The sequence below is a fragment of the Alligator sinensis genome, unplaced genomic scaffold (assembly GCF_000455745.1).
Source record: "Alligator sinensis unplaced genomic scaffold, ASM45574v1 scaffold281_4, whole genome shotgun sequence".
NCBI classification, from domain to species: domain Eukaryota; kingdom Metazoa; phylum Chordata; order Crocodylia; family Alligatoridae; genus Alligator; species Alligator sinensis.
The window spans coordinates 145,443-160,163 of record NW_005842699.1 but is presented as its reverse complement, the minus strand read 5'-3'; the positions used below and the strand labels follow the sequence as shown (position 1 = coordinate 160,163).

The window sequence follows — 14,721 nt, the reverse complement described above, 5'->3', positions numbered from 1 at the left end:
GCCGCCCCCAGTGCAGAGCCCGCACGTGAGGGGCCCGGGTGCGGGCAGCCTCCCCCCTCCAGCCCGGACCGAACCATTGAGACGGCGGCGGCGGGAAGGCACAGGCCCGCGGGGCGGAGGATGGGCTCCCCCGATGAAACGCCTGCCGGGCGCAGCGGCGCGGGTAGAGACAGGGGGAGGGGGCGCGTCCTGCGGGCGGGGCGGGGCGGGGGCTGGGCTCTGCTCTGCTCCTCCCGGCAGCCGAGGCGCCTTCCCCGCCCCCGGGCCCGCGCGTGGCTGGGCAGGTAAGGGCGCTGCGGGGAGGCCGCGCAGGCTTCTTGTCGGCGCTGCATGGGGGCCCCCAGCCCGGCCGCTCTCCCGCTCGGCCGGCCCCGCGGCAAGGGAAGTTTCCCCGGCGCGGGAAGCTGCCGGGTTGGTGTCCCCGAGAAGAGAAGGGAAGGGAAGGGGGGATGGGCCGCCGCCGCACCGAGAAGTTCCTCCGGGGGGATGAAGGGGCTGGACGCGGTCGGGATCCTCCTCCCGCCGCGCAGAGGCTTGTGATGCGAGGCTGAATAGGCTGCCCCCACCCCCAGGTGCCGGGTGGCTGGACAGCCCCCCAGCCCTTGCCGCTTCTTTTGTGCCTCGGCTTGAATGGGATTTGCTTCCCCAGTGCAGGGAGCCTCCGGCGGGACGGTGCCTGGCACAAGAGGTCAGCAGACGCACGGGGCTTTGCGGGGATCGGGCCCTGCGGGGCCGGAGCACGCAGCTGCGAGGGGCTTCTCAATGGGGCGTGCGGGGCTGATGCCCAAGGTGACAGCCGCAGGGCTAAGGTGGCTCTGCTGCAGGGCCAATGATTTTGCGTTGGTAGTGGCACGACTTGAGGTAACCGTAACTTCAGGAGCGGGACGTCCCAGTTCCGGTGCGGGGCAGTGTGGAAAATGAGCGTGGTTGTTACATTCCTCGTTCACGTGGAGGGAAAACGGATGGCCCTGGAGAGGCTGAAAGTAATTGCTCTTTAAGCCTTCCAAGCTATTTTTCTGACTCTGTGAGAAGTGCAGACTTCCTTCCTTCTCTTTCTTTCTCTCCGTAGGGCAGAGCGCAAGGCTTCTTCCTCTGGGCCAGGCATATGCCCTGTTCAGAATCTGGCAGACATCTGTCACAACATGATGTGAAATTAGGCCTGTCAGTGGCTGGCTTTTTAAGGGCTGCTAACCGGTTTAGTTTCAAAGGGCGAATCTGGCGTAAAGGAAATGTTAGGTGAGAGAGAACTTGTTGAAAAGTCTTAATGTTGTTAAGACTGTACTTCTGAGAGGAGGGGCAGCAATGAAGTCACTTGGTCTTCTATTGCTGCTCTCCACAGTGGCCCATTGAACTTAAATTGACGCTTTCTTGCTTTTTAGGCCAGAAAAGTATGCACCTTTCAAATACCTAGGAAGGTAGTTCTTCTTATAACTTAGTTATAATTGTATGAGGCAAGGATTTTTGGGGTGTTTTAATTGTATTGGACCAACTGTGCAGTTGGGATAAATTTAGTCATGCTTTTGAATGAAAAGCATTCTAGAGGTCAGTGATTCTCAGCCTGTGGGTCATGACCTAAAAGTGGGTTGCAAAGATATGTGAAAGGGTCACCAACAAACTTTGAAAATGGATCAACATAGTTAAAAAAAATGGATTTTCCTTTTAATGGAGAAAAATGTGGGAAACCATGGCTTTTCCCTAACAGGTTGGTAGATTTCCAGCTTGCAAGGGGCTGCTTGTCTGCCCCACCCCCCATCCCACCACGCACATCTCTGCCAGCACCACACACCCACCCTGTGCCCCACACATTACAGGGGCAGCAAGTTGGAAGTTAGGGGCACTGGCTCGGGACTGGCCATGGATGTCTTACAAATGGGTTGTGGTACAAAAGTTGAGAACCACTGCTTTAGGTCACCTGAAGATCTGTGCCTGGAGGTCATCTGAAGAACACTTTGCATTTGCAAGCTTATTTAACTTTATCTTAACTATACTTGGTCCAGGAAAAGAGATCACCCCCAAAAAGCCTTGCCTCTCAGGATTCCTGGGCTATTACAGCTACAGCATCACTCTTAACACTACTATAATTTTAAGTAATTGAATCTGTTCCTAATTCTGTCACAGATTTGCTGAGTGACTTTGGGAAGGTCATTTGTTGCTCAGTTTCCTTATCTATAAAATATCTCTAGTAATTATTTATCTAACATGAGGGTGAGGCTAAATTAACACTTAAAAATGCAGGGCATGTTTTGTGTTACTTACATTTTTGTATATAATAAATTATTAAACTGTAAGATAAATTACTTCAGATTGTGTATAGACAGAAACTATTGTATACCCTTAATGGGTGGTCTGTTTGTGTCAACTTCAGCTAAGATATTCTCTTACATTTAAATGGATAAAGTTTTATAAGGGTACTTTTAATCATTTTTTCCAAACTTTTAACTAAGTTTGAAGTAAACACTGTATTACTCCAATACATTTCTGGATTGGGAAACCCAAACTTTTGTTTCCCAGACTTTTTGAACCAACAGAGTCAACCCTCAAAATTTCCAGCAGGCTGCCATACACTCTGATCATCAAGCTTCTGATTAATGAAAGGGGAAGAGGGCCTGGCATGATCTACAGACCATTTACAAGGGCCTGACTGATCACACTTTGAGAAACACCAACTCACGCTATTTATTATAGTTTGATGTTCTCTGAAACTTGCAAAGCATCCAGCGTCCACAGTTACTGAGCAGAGTGCAGCTTTAGATTTCGTAAAGACGAATGTGTGAACTTCAGAGATATTTGTGCCTAAAGTTAAGCGTCAGCATTGCTTAACATAGAAAAGATAACATCTGGAAAAGGTAGCATAGACGTGGTTATACAACATTTTTCTCAAGTCACTGGTAGTCCTCTTTGTGGCAATCGTTTTTTGTCATGTTGAGGAAACTGGTTGAGAGATGGAGCTAAAATCAGTTATGTTGAAAGGTGTGACTAGTCAAAAGGACCCAAATAACTGCATTTTGTCTCTCAATATTAACTTCCCTTCCATAGGCTTTATCATCTTTGGGTGGGAAGTTGCAGCCAGGTGCTCTCAAGTGGTTCAGTGGTAACTGAACTAACTGTGGTTGTGATCAAAGATGCTCTGTGAAGATGTCCTGAGGTCTTCAGGTATAGAGTTCTGATGCCCCACAGATGCTTTTGTAAGCAGTACTATCTCATCTTTTAAATGCAACTGTTAATCCCTCCCCTTTCCTACATCCCTAGTCATGTGATGCATTTGTTTTTGCTTTCTCCTTTGGCAAATTTTTTTTATAAGGTGGGATAATATGGTTCATACTGATTTTTGTTTGTTTGTTTTTTGGTGTGTTTATTTTTTAGAATAACAAGATGATTTTAAGGCCTGGTCAACACTTAGCTGGTAAATTTTAAGTAAATCTGTGAGAGTATAATTTCCTCCCCATAATATTTATGCTATAAATCTTGGTATGGATGCAATTATATCACTACAGAGGAATTATTCAGTGCTTTCCTGCATGAAATAATGCAGCATAAAGCATAGCTTGTATTTAAAATTTGTTCCATAATAGCTATGTTGACTAGGGTGTGTTTTTTGTTTTTTTTTTTTTTTTAACAGAGATCTTGGTAGAAGTCCTAGTGTAGGTAGGTAGATATACCAGTAGAACCTCTTGTTGATACTGCTGTTTTTCTTTGTAGAGCTGGTAAATGTTATGCCAGCAAACCCTCTGGAATAGACGGGGCCTGTCATCTGCATACTGATCTAACTGCACCTGCATTAAGAAGATTGTGCCTTTAATCATGCTGGTTTAATTAAAATAATTGCAGTTTTCTAGTGTAGACAGGCCTTAAGAAAACCATAGTATTTTCCAAATCCATTTGTAGATAATTCTCTATACTTTACCAGCTGGTATCACTTGTTAATGCTGTCTTCCTTTATCACACGTTAGTGTTAGGGCTTCAGTATATAAATGACAGTGCTTTCAGTGCCTTCTCTTTGCAGAATTCTGACACTGCAAATGTGAAGTTTCAGATATCTACACTGAAAATCTTTAGTAGCGATATTTCTAAGGGCGTGAAGGAAGGATGTGACATTTTAAATACATTTTTGTATTCCAGACTAGAAAGACAACTAAAGTTCATTTAATGAAGCAAAAGTAAAATGGAAAAAGAAACACTAAATGATAGTCAAAGTACAGGTAACTTAATTAAGTCAAGTTTTTTGTTTTTTTTCTTTAGAAAGTAGAATATTTTTACTTCTTAAATGTACCCAATACTAAATGCATGCATTCCCTAGGCAAGCAGGAGGTATTTTAATATTAGGACAACACTTATTTGTTCTTTTGACTTGGTATGCTAAATGGACTGTAGTATGTGTAATGCAAGTTGTTTGGGGCTGGTTGTATGGTATATTTGAAGAACAGTGTTTGACGTTAAAACGAAAGAACATCATGCAGTTTACAGCTAAAAGGGAAAAACATCATACAGTTTCCTCCTAAAATTAGTAACTAAAATTTGGATTGGCAATCTGCACTGAATTAGGAAGGGTATGTATGTCTGAGCTTTGATTATGGTTCCATGGCTGTCTGTGGCTCCTTCTTTCCATTGCTGGCCCAGGCACCTACTCAGTAAGGAGTTAAGTGTGTGTGTTGATTATGTGTGAATTTTAATCTAAATTAAAACAAAGAGAGACAAAAATAGGCCTATAACTAAGGTTTTTTGATTGTTAAAAGGGCAAGTTTTGAGAAATTGAGGAAACTATTTAATGAAGTCAATGGGACTGAAGACATCACAGACTTGAATTGAAAAATAAGAAAAACATTTGTGCCTTGTTTCTCAAACAAGAAGAAATAATTTGTAGAGAAGGGCTCAGGACCTCACTGCATGAATCAAAAGGTCACAAGGATATTGGAGGCAGCTGAGAGCCTATAAAGAATGGAAAAAGTGGATTGATCAGCAAAGGGAGATAAATCTTATAGGTCAGGAAGTGTGTAGCTAAAATGAGAATTGCCAGAAGTCAAGCTGAGTTAGACCTTGCAAAGAAAATTAAATAGCAAAAGATTCTTCAGCCACGTAAATAAAAAGAGACCAAGAAGGAAAGAAGTTGGCTCCAATGCTGGATTGGGGTGGGGGGAGGAGAATGGAAGAGACCAAAAATAATCTGGTTTCAGTCAAAAACTAAACAAATGCTTTGAGTTGGTTGCCAGTAAAGATAACGACACAGGGAGAAAGAAATAATGGCTAATTGGAATGACAGGGTAAAGAAATGGAAATTACCATATCCTAGGTGGAAGCAAAACTCAAGAAACTAAATGTACTTAAGTTGGGACAGTTGCCTTCACAGAGTTCTGAAAGAGCTGGCACATGAAGTTGGGGGATTGACAGAAATTTTTTTTAATAAATCTATCAAATTGGGGCTAGTACCATATGGGTAGAGAACTGCAACTAAAATACATCTGTTGAAGAAAGTGATAAGTGTTCCTGGAAAACTGATTTTTCTAGACAAGAGAAATGAAGTAGAATACATCAGAATGGCAAAACATGTATATGGTGCCATGTAGGAAAGTTAGTTAATTAGTTTATCTGGGGATAATGGAGATTAGTAGAAGCATTGTCAAATTAGTAAAGAACATGCAAAAAAAGAAGATTAAGATGATTTATGCTGAAGAGGGGTCCTCTTAGGCTGGAGAGATGCAATTAGTAGGGTTTCTCAAGGGTTTGCCTTTGGTGACTCTACCACCAGTAAGAAATAAAATGCTAATGAAATATGCTAAGGATGCCAGGTTAGGAGCCTTGTCAGCACTGAAGAGGAATAGACTGTCACGGGAAGAATTAGAAGACCTTGAGGACTGAATTAAGGGAAATGGTATGGAATTTAGTAGTACAGACTGCAAAGCTATTCACTTGGGGGCTAAGAAATAGTTTTGCTTAAAACCAGAGGTTCATCATTTGGAAATGATGAGGAGGAAAAAAAAAATGGCGTATTTGGATCATTGTGAAACAGCCATGCGATGTGGCTGATCAAATGGCAAATATGATCCTAAAATAGATCAGGCAGTGTATTTCTAGTAGACATAGAGAAGTCTTTACACCATTACACAAAGCAATGATGAGACATCATCTAAAATACTTGGTGGTAGGGTTTAAGTGTTGTAGTTGTGATGGTTTAGGAAATGTACAAAAGCCAACTCTTCCCTTTCTTAAAATACCACAGTTGTGGACACACAATGTTAAAAAATGAAGAATTCAACCTGGAATGGGTACAGAGAAGGCTAATAGGACGATTGAGAAAATTAAGAGCCTTTCTTGGGACAGCTTGGTTTCTTTAGCTTCGCAAAGGGCTGAAAGGGGAATGATTGCTTTCTATAAATATGGTGGGGAGTGTGCAGGCCGGGGGCGGTCCGGGCCCTTTTTCGCGCTGCGCGGGCTGTGGCCAGCAGCCCGGGCACGCTGGGTCAGAGAGAACAGGCGACACGCTGGAATTAGGCATGGACGCGTAATGGTTGATTCAAGATTGTTTACTTACACCGAAGTTGGTCGCGGTGTAGGCTGGACAGTTTCCCAGGCACAGCTCCGCTTAAATCCTCGTTTGAGGACTCAGACAACACTCAGATCACTCCCATGGAGTTGTCGAGGCTCCGTGAATCCTTTTGCGCGCAGGGAGAGGGATACGTCGAGGATTGCGATCGGTGACGGGGAGAAGCTAGAGGCTGATCAGACCCCTGTTGCTTGCTTGAAATGCACTGGGTCCAATAGGCTCCGCAGCGCTTAGAGATCTTCACACAGCATGAAGTCTCCTCCTCCTGGTGTTCGTGGAGTCCTCCAACTTGGGCGGAAACCTCGGAGTTCTCCCACTTGGGCGGAAACCACCCAAGCCTTTTATACGGCTAGCAAGCCAATCACTAGCCGCCACGTGTGAATAATTTAACGCAAGCCAATAATGGGACTCGAATTAGAATACGAATGGCGGGAACTCTTTGCAACGAGCATTTCTGTGCTGCAACAAAGAAATGCACACTGCAAAGAAAGCTACAAATTGGCGGGAATTCTTTTGCACCAGGGCTTTCCTCTGCAGCAGAAAACTCCACCGTGCAAAGAAGCTGCAATTTAGTGGGAACATAATTCAGTGGTGCCAAAGCACACACAAAACAAAAATCACACCTTTGGGTTGTGACAGGGACAAACACAACAGTATGAGGAAATAGATTTAAATAAAAGGGACAATGTTGACACAAAATCAGTTGCTATTAATACATTTAAGATGGTAGCATAAGAGTGATGGGCCAGAAATCATGCGAGGGAAGAATTTCTTAGGTTGATATCTCTTATTGGCCCGACTCTTTCACTTTTGTATGGCATCAGATATCAACTTCCAAATCTGAGCTATTGTCTGGTGGTATTGCTCAATGTGTGGATTCTATAATTCCAGTCTGGGCACTTGTAAAAATTGGAGCTTTTGGTTAAGTGTTGTGCTGTTTGTTGGGCAGCACATTCACATAGGGGGCTGGGTGTCCAAGGTGTTCATCTTGTGAAGTGTTGTTTTGAAGCGTCCATATCAAGTTCTCAGTGTGTTCAGTTTGACCCACGTTTCTCTGTCAAGCTCATGGCCAATGGGGGACTCATTTGGTGTTGGTATAAACTGTTGTAGGAATAGGTCTGATATTTCTCAGTGGTCGGCCCACTCTGTTATTACCCATACGTTTGGTTCAGCATCCCTAATCTCTTCCAGGATTTTGTGGGCTTCATGTATAAACAGTTTATGACTTAAGCTTCTTAAGCCTCCATCTATTTGGTTCTTCAGTTAACAGTTGGTGGAACAGGTGATTTTTCATCATCTCTTGCCTCTATTGCCAGTAATGATGTTAAGGTCTGTCTTCCACTTGGCCTAATGCCCAAGAGTACAGGGAACACATCTGTGTGCGTGTGTGAGTTGTGCAGCCTGTTAGGAGTCTCAGCACACTGTTATGTACTGTTTAGAGCTTTCTAGTGCGACAACCTCTGGACCATATGGGAGGACAATATTCTGCTGGGGGCATAGGCAATTGTGACTGCAGTGGTTCTGCATACTTTGAAGCTGGCACCCCATGTCATGCTGGCTAAAGATCTTGAGGCAGGTACCTGTGCAGAGATTTTAATGTTGACCTTCTGAAGTTGATGTTTATAGGTAAGAGAATGGTCTAATGTGACTCCTGGGTAGGTTGTGGTGTACTCATGGGGAAGGATGCGATTTGCCTACTCTGATATTCCATGTGCTTTTGGCTCAATGATAGTCCAAGTGGAAGAGTGATGATACTGATTTATTGATGCTCAACTTAAAGTGCCACTTGTGGAGATAGTGATGAGTTCCATGTCAGTACGCGGTATCTCTTCCAGTTCTGTCACGTCAATTCGTTGAGCTACTATGGTGACATTGTCAGCATACATTTATCACTTGGATGCAGAAAGTATGAGATGTATACATTGAAAAGTATTGGTGCTAGCAATGACCCTTGGGGGACTCCATTCTTCTGAGTTCATTCTCTGCTTTTTTTCTCCTTGACTCGTAGTGAGTTTAAATGATATGTTCATGATGAAAGTGTGCTTGTGGTCAGGTATCATAGCGTGCAGTTTATATTTTGAGGGCTTGATGCCATACAGTATCATAGGCGGTTGTAAGGTCGATAAAGACCACACCTGTTTTATGCCTCATTTCACATCTGTTTTCTATGTCAGATGTAAGTAATGTAACTTGGTTAGTAGTACACTGCTTTTTTTGAAAGCCAGCTTGTTCTTTTGGGAGCTGGGGATCAGTGATGCTCTCTGTTTTACTCAGAATTATGTGCTCCATGAGTTTGTATGTAACAGAGTAGTGAGATAGGTGAGTAGCTCTTTGGATCCTTTGGTGGTTTTACTGAGTTTCAGGATAGCAATAATATCAGCTTCTCACCAGGTTTTTGAAGTCTGTTACTTTCTAGAGGCTTATATGTGAATTTCTGGAGCCAACTTTTCACTGTGGTTCCAAGCTTGGTAATGAATTCTGGGAGTATCTTACCTGGGCCAGCAGCCTTGCCAGTCTTGATCACTTCAATAGCTGTGTCAACCTCATTGTCAGAGATGGGAGTGGTTAAATTAAAGTTGACATTGTGTGCTTTAAGTGGTTCATGATTCAGGAGTCTAATCATTTCTGTGAGTTGGTTTCTTGGGTTACTGTACTTGCTATTGTTGCATAATATTTGTATGATAGAGTTTGCTGACACAGGGCAGTGTCTTTTTTGGTGCCTTTGCCTGTAAGGCGATTTATGATGCACCATGCTTATCTGCTTGACTGGGTTGTATCCAGTCCTTCTATGGTAATAAGCCATCTCTCCTTTTTGAGATTGTTCAAGATGGTAGCCAGCTGTTCTGCAGTTCTGTTTACAGTTACAGGGTCATTGTATTGTTTAATTGATATTACTTTTGGAAGGCTGATTGGCAAAAAAAACAGTGAGAAAGCAAACCAATTAGAGGATCCATTAAACCAACATTGATCAAAGCTACAATATATTTACAAACAGCTTAATGGAAATAGCTGAACGCTGTGTGACTAGATGCTCTAGAAGCCATTATGTGCCTTGCTGGGATGAGGTTTTTTTGTGTATATTATAGGCTCCATGGAGTTTATGGCTAATGGCTCTGATGCAGATGGCTACAATGAGATGGAGTAGAAGCCAAAAAGGCACAGAGATGACGTAGTTTACGTAGAACTAGGAAGGATATTTCAGGACAAAAGAAAAAGTGAAGTTGGGGTAGCTTAGAGCCTGCAAGTGGTGTAGTAGGTAATTTCTCTCAAACAACAATCCTTAAACGGCCTTTAAAAACCCAAGGTAATTGCCAGGCCTGGGTGCATAAAAGCTGCATTTAAGCTTGTGAAAAATGTATTTAAAATAGTAGTTTTCTAAAATACAAATTGAAAATTTAGAATTAAGATTATATGTAAATGTCAATGGAAGGAAATGCAGTGTGCCAGTAACCAGAACAGCTCCATCACCACCACCCACTCAACTTAGACAAGCAGCAATTCTGTATTAATGGTCTGACAAACTGGAATGCTGGTAGGCGATTGGATTCCTTTTTCCTGGACCAGTCAGCTGATGTGAATTGGAGTTATAAAAAGTAATATTCTGGCATTTGCTGCCTCTGGTAGTTACTGTTCTATTTTTTTTCTCTTATAAGGAGCAGACACAAATACATTTTAATAAACAGTAATAAACAGAATTTACCATGTATATGAATAAATATAGGGTAGAGGTCAGGTTGGCTAACTTGCACTCCTGGTAGATAAAAGGATTATGGTCCTTCTTCCTGGACATTTGCCAGTGTATTATCTCACTGGTTTTCTGGTCATGTGGCTGCTAAGAAAATGTTCTTCCTTCAGTGATCCATGTTTGCCTGCTTTGAAGAATATGCCTCCTGGGGCTCATAAAATGGTCCAGTATCCATGTAGATATGAATACAAAGAAAGTAGCCTGAGAAGGGACCAAAGTAAAGGCCTAGAACAGTGCTGAAACTTCTGGGTTTAAGGCATTCATATTTAGAGTCTAAAGTTGGAGTTCACAGGAGAGAGGGGACAATCTACAGTTATGGTACAGCTGTGGAAAAGACCGTGATGCAGGTTTACTGATGAGAGTTGCCAGCTGTTGGTAAGAAGGAAGGAAAGAAGGAGCCTAAAATCACCTTTGTGTAAATGCCATAAAAATAATTTTTGCCTTCATAAAAATAAGTCCCGAACTCTTTTTAAGATTAATTTCCTGAATGAAACTACATTAAAGCATTGATGCTGGACAGAGAGAAGAGCAGTGCCATCTGGTGTCTAAGTGGGAGTGCTGCTCAATGCAGTGAACTGTCCATCATGGCTGTCTTGCTCACTAGAGTCTCTGAGGTTCCTTGTGGCTGGGACAGAACTGCAGGGCTGGGAGAGGGGGAGAGGCAACAGGTAGAGGTCTGTGCTGGGACAGGGGGAAACAGACCAGCAGGGACAAGCTGCAGGGAGCGGAGGGGCAAAACGTGATGCAGGGTTCCATTGGGGTATAGGGCGAGTAGGAAACCCCTCTGGTTGGGGGAACAGGGTGTGAACCCATGACTGCAGTTGTACAGGCCTGCCAACTTAAGGTTTTTTTTTTTTAGTAACAGTAAAAACACCTGTTAGTAAAAAGTTTGCAGATTGTCAGTAAAAAAAAAATGTCTAGGTTTGGCAGCCCTACTTGTTTCCCTGGCTCAAAGAACAAGGTGGGAATGGGAGGTTGGGAGTGGGTGAGGAATGGATGAAGGCTGGGGGTGAATACCTAGTCCATTTATGTCCCTTCTTCCTTCTCCCAACTCTGAAATAGAAACAAGCAGCACACTACTGTGAACATTAATGTAAGGGTGCACCACATTGACTTAATTGGGTCTCAGTTAAGGCCAGAGATGTGGGTTTTCCAGAAAATTTTGAATTAGAAAATTTTCTGATGCCCTAAATATAATGTGATCTGATTTAGCATGTTTATCTGACTTATTTAGTACACAGAACTAAAAATGTACCCCATGTTAATTTTATGTCCTAATAGCCACAAGTATTTGAAGTGAAATATTTGATTAGGAAAAAAATTAAGTAAACCACATTAAATGTTATATTCAAACAAATTCAAAGCTTTGTGGAAAGAAATTATATTTATTGGAATACTTGTGAAAATGTAAAGACAATGCACAATAGCACGTACTTCAATTATATTGTTTGTTTAAATTTAAGAAAAAAAACAAAGGCACTGAAAACTGTTGACACACTAATTTTAGCATACCCAAAGAATTGGGCATAATATTTCATAGATTTCATAGACATTAGGGCTGGATGGGACCTTGGAAGATCAAGTCCAGCCCCCTGCCCCAAGGGCAGGAAGTCAGTAGGGATCATAGGATCCCAGCATGACTTCCTCCCCTTTCTTGAAGATAGGCACCACATTGGCCTTCTTCCAGTCTTTGGGCACTTCACCAGAGCACCAGGAGTTCTTGAAGATCCGTGCCAGGGGCTGAGCTATGATGCTTGCCAGCTCCTTGAGTACCCTGGGGTGTAAACTGTCAGGGCCGGCTGACTTGAAGGTATCCAGCCTCTCAAGGTGTTCCTTCACAAGGTCAGCATTGATGGAGGGTAAGGGATCACCTTCACCCAGGCCTTCCCATCCCGTAATGGGCAGGGGCATCCCTTGGGACTGGTAAAAAAAACCGATGCAAAGTACCCATTTAGCAAGTTGGCTTTTTTTCTGGGCATCGGTTGTCAGTTGTCCCATCTGGTTTAGCAGGGGTCCAGTGTTACCCTTGCTTTTCCTCTGGCTCCGGCTTCCCACATATCTAAAAAAGGACTTTTTATTGTTGTGCTTTATATGTCATGCTTTGGTTTTGATTTGAGCTGCACAGCCAATTAGGTGAATTCATAACTTGATTTTTGGTTTGGATTATTATGTGAGGGTATTTACCTTCCTGTTTACAAACCAATAAAGCATATATGTACTCTCTCACACACTTCCAGTTCCTAGGGATAATCACCTAAACAACTTTAATTACAACTTTGAAACTGCCAAACCTGCCTAATATTGAATTGGCATCCATTCATTGTTACTAATTAATTTTATGAAACAATGAATTTTTAGAAATGGAAAATTCCCATCAAAAAATAAACCACTGGAGAATTTTCCGTCCCACATCTCTGCTTAAGGCACCTAGGTTTTCATGCGTTATGCACTTTTGTGCATAAATTAAAACACCTAAAATTAAAGATGAATTCTTAAAACCGAAGAAAGCTGTGGGCCTGTGTAGATTTCTTGAAGAATCATTAGGAAAATAAGACACTTCAGGTATTTTTTATGTATAAGAGCAAGATCTGTGTTTCAAGATACCTTTTTATCAATTTAGTTTATAACGCAGGTATATAATTTTCTTGGAAATTGGTGCATTAGAAAAGTATTTTCGTATGTAGGCTTAACCAAAACTTGATAATTCAGATATTTAATGGTAACTTTAAATGCATACAATAGAAGCTGCAACAATGTGTTGGCATTTCTCATGGGAAATAAGCAAAAAGAATGTATCGAGCAGTAGAGAATAATAATCTTAACAAAAGTTAAACTAGCTGTCTTGGTAACTTTTACGATTCATTATTAGGCTAATCACTTATTGTGTTGCATTTCATTTGCTCCTGATTTCTGTTTTATATGGCAGTGTTTAATACATAGGATTAAAATGATGAGGCCAGATATATGCTTTGCATTTGTACAGCTCCTTTTATTTGACAGTCATAAAATGCCCCATATTAATGGATAAGATAGGGAAGTATTATTCAAGCTTAATAAAAAAAAATGAATCTACTTGTAAACAAGGATCCTGTGCAAAGCAGAGGAGAGACCTCTCATATCCTGACTTTCAGTACTGTCCCTTAACCACAGTACCATTCTAATAATTTTTCTTTCAAGATTAAAATCTTGACATACCTACACTTAGAAATGGGATGAATTTTTTAGGCTTTTATCAGTGAGGAAAATAGTAACCCAAATCATCTTAAATTCAAGCAAGTGAAAACAAGCTGGTCCTTAATACTGCCGTATACAAACAAGGGAAATGCATTTGTCTTCATTCATGATAAGAAGAGAGATATTGGGATGTAAAGATGGAAAGTGAATGAGCATGAGGAAACAGAGCAGAGAAATGGAAGGAACTGAGTCAAACTGATGAGGCAGGAGTGAAACTGGGTGAGTAAGAGAATAAAGAAGAATCTGAATGAATACTACAATCTTGAATAGGGACATAAGGGAGAAGTACTCACATTAAATTTACCTTTGCTACGGATAAAAAAGAAAGGATTATTGGTTTGTACACCATTGTGATGTAACCTGAGGTATCTATTAAAAGGCTGAGTTTGCATCAGGAAAGCAAGCTTTGAATGGATATGTAGCTGTAGTGATTAGACAAAGCAATAATAGGACTCTCATTGAATTAAAAAGAAATCTGTAATTGCAAGCAGCTCTGTATTATAAAATATTATCATTTTGCTTTGATTTTGCTACTATTTGCAAATTTAAACAAGTAAAAGTGCATTGGCAGGAAGTGAAGAAGGAAAGAAAAGATTTGTTCATTTCTGATTAACCCAGTTACATGAAAACATAGGGCAAGGTGAATGAGACGTTACTGACTGTTTGCTTTTCACCAGCTGGACAGAAACTCTTAAGATCTTATCTGTTTGTTTGTTTGTTTGTTAGATTTATGTGCCTCCCTTCCCCCAAAAGATGGAGGGTGGCATAAGACAAAAATCTTATGAAAACTGAATAAAATATTAAGTTAGTGTAGCTCAAGAAACTCTCCTCACTCCCCGCACCTGTCTCCCATTGAAGAGAAATCCATCCCTTTCTGCTTTCCTGCCTCTGGCCTAGGAGAGCATCCTCCTGCTCAGCCCAACCTTGCTTCTCAACTCACGTTCACTACCTCCACGAAAGAAAAGATTTTTGTTCTATATTCCCTTCCATCCCTGCCCACTCCCACTTTCTTGCCTCACACCCAGGGGAGTTCCCCAGCTCTTGCTGTCCCTACTGAGCCTGTAGTTCCTTCCCTCATAGGGGAGGTACCTATATGTACTGGGTAAGTATATTTTGTAATATTTGGATTTTCGTTTACAGAAGTTGATTGGAGAAAACTTGGTACTGGAGGTAATGACTTATTGATATGTCAGACAGATTTCAT

General features: G+C 41.8%; 1 long non-coding RNA gene across 1 annotated transcript in view; it reads left to right on the top strand.

Moving 5' to 3' along the window:
• Positions 1-209: 209 nt before the first annotated feature.
• The window catches only part of LOC112551975, a 135,058-nt gene continuing 120,546 nt past the window's right edge, over positions 210-14,721 (top strand). Inside the window, exon 1 of the long non-coding RNA XR_003096335.1 lies at positions 210-284. This is a non-coding gene — a long non-coding RNA (uncharacterized LOC112551975). The remainder of the gene's footprint in view (positions 285-14,721) is intronic.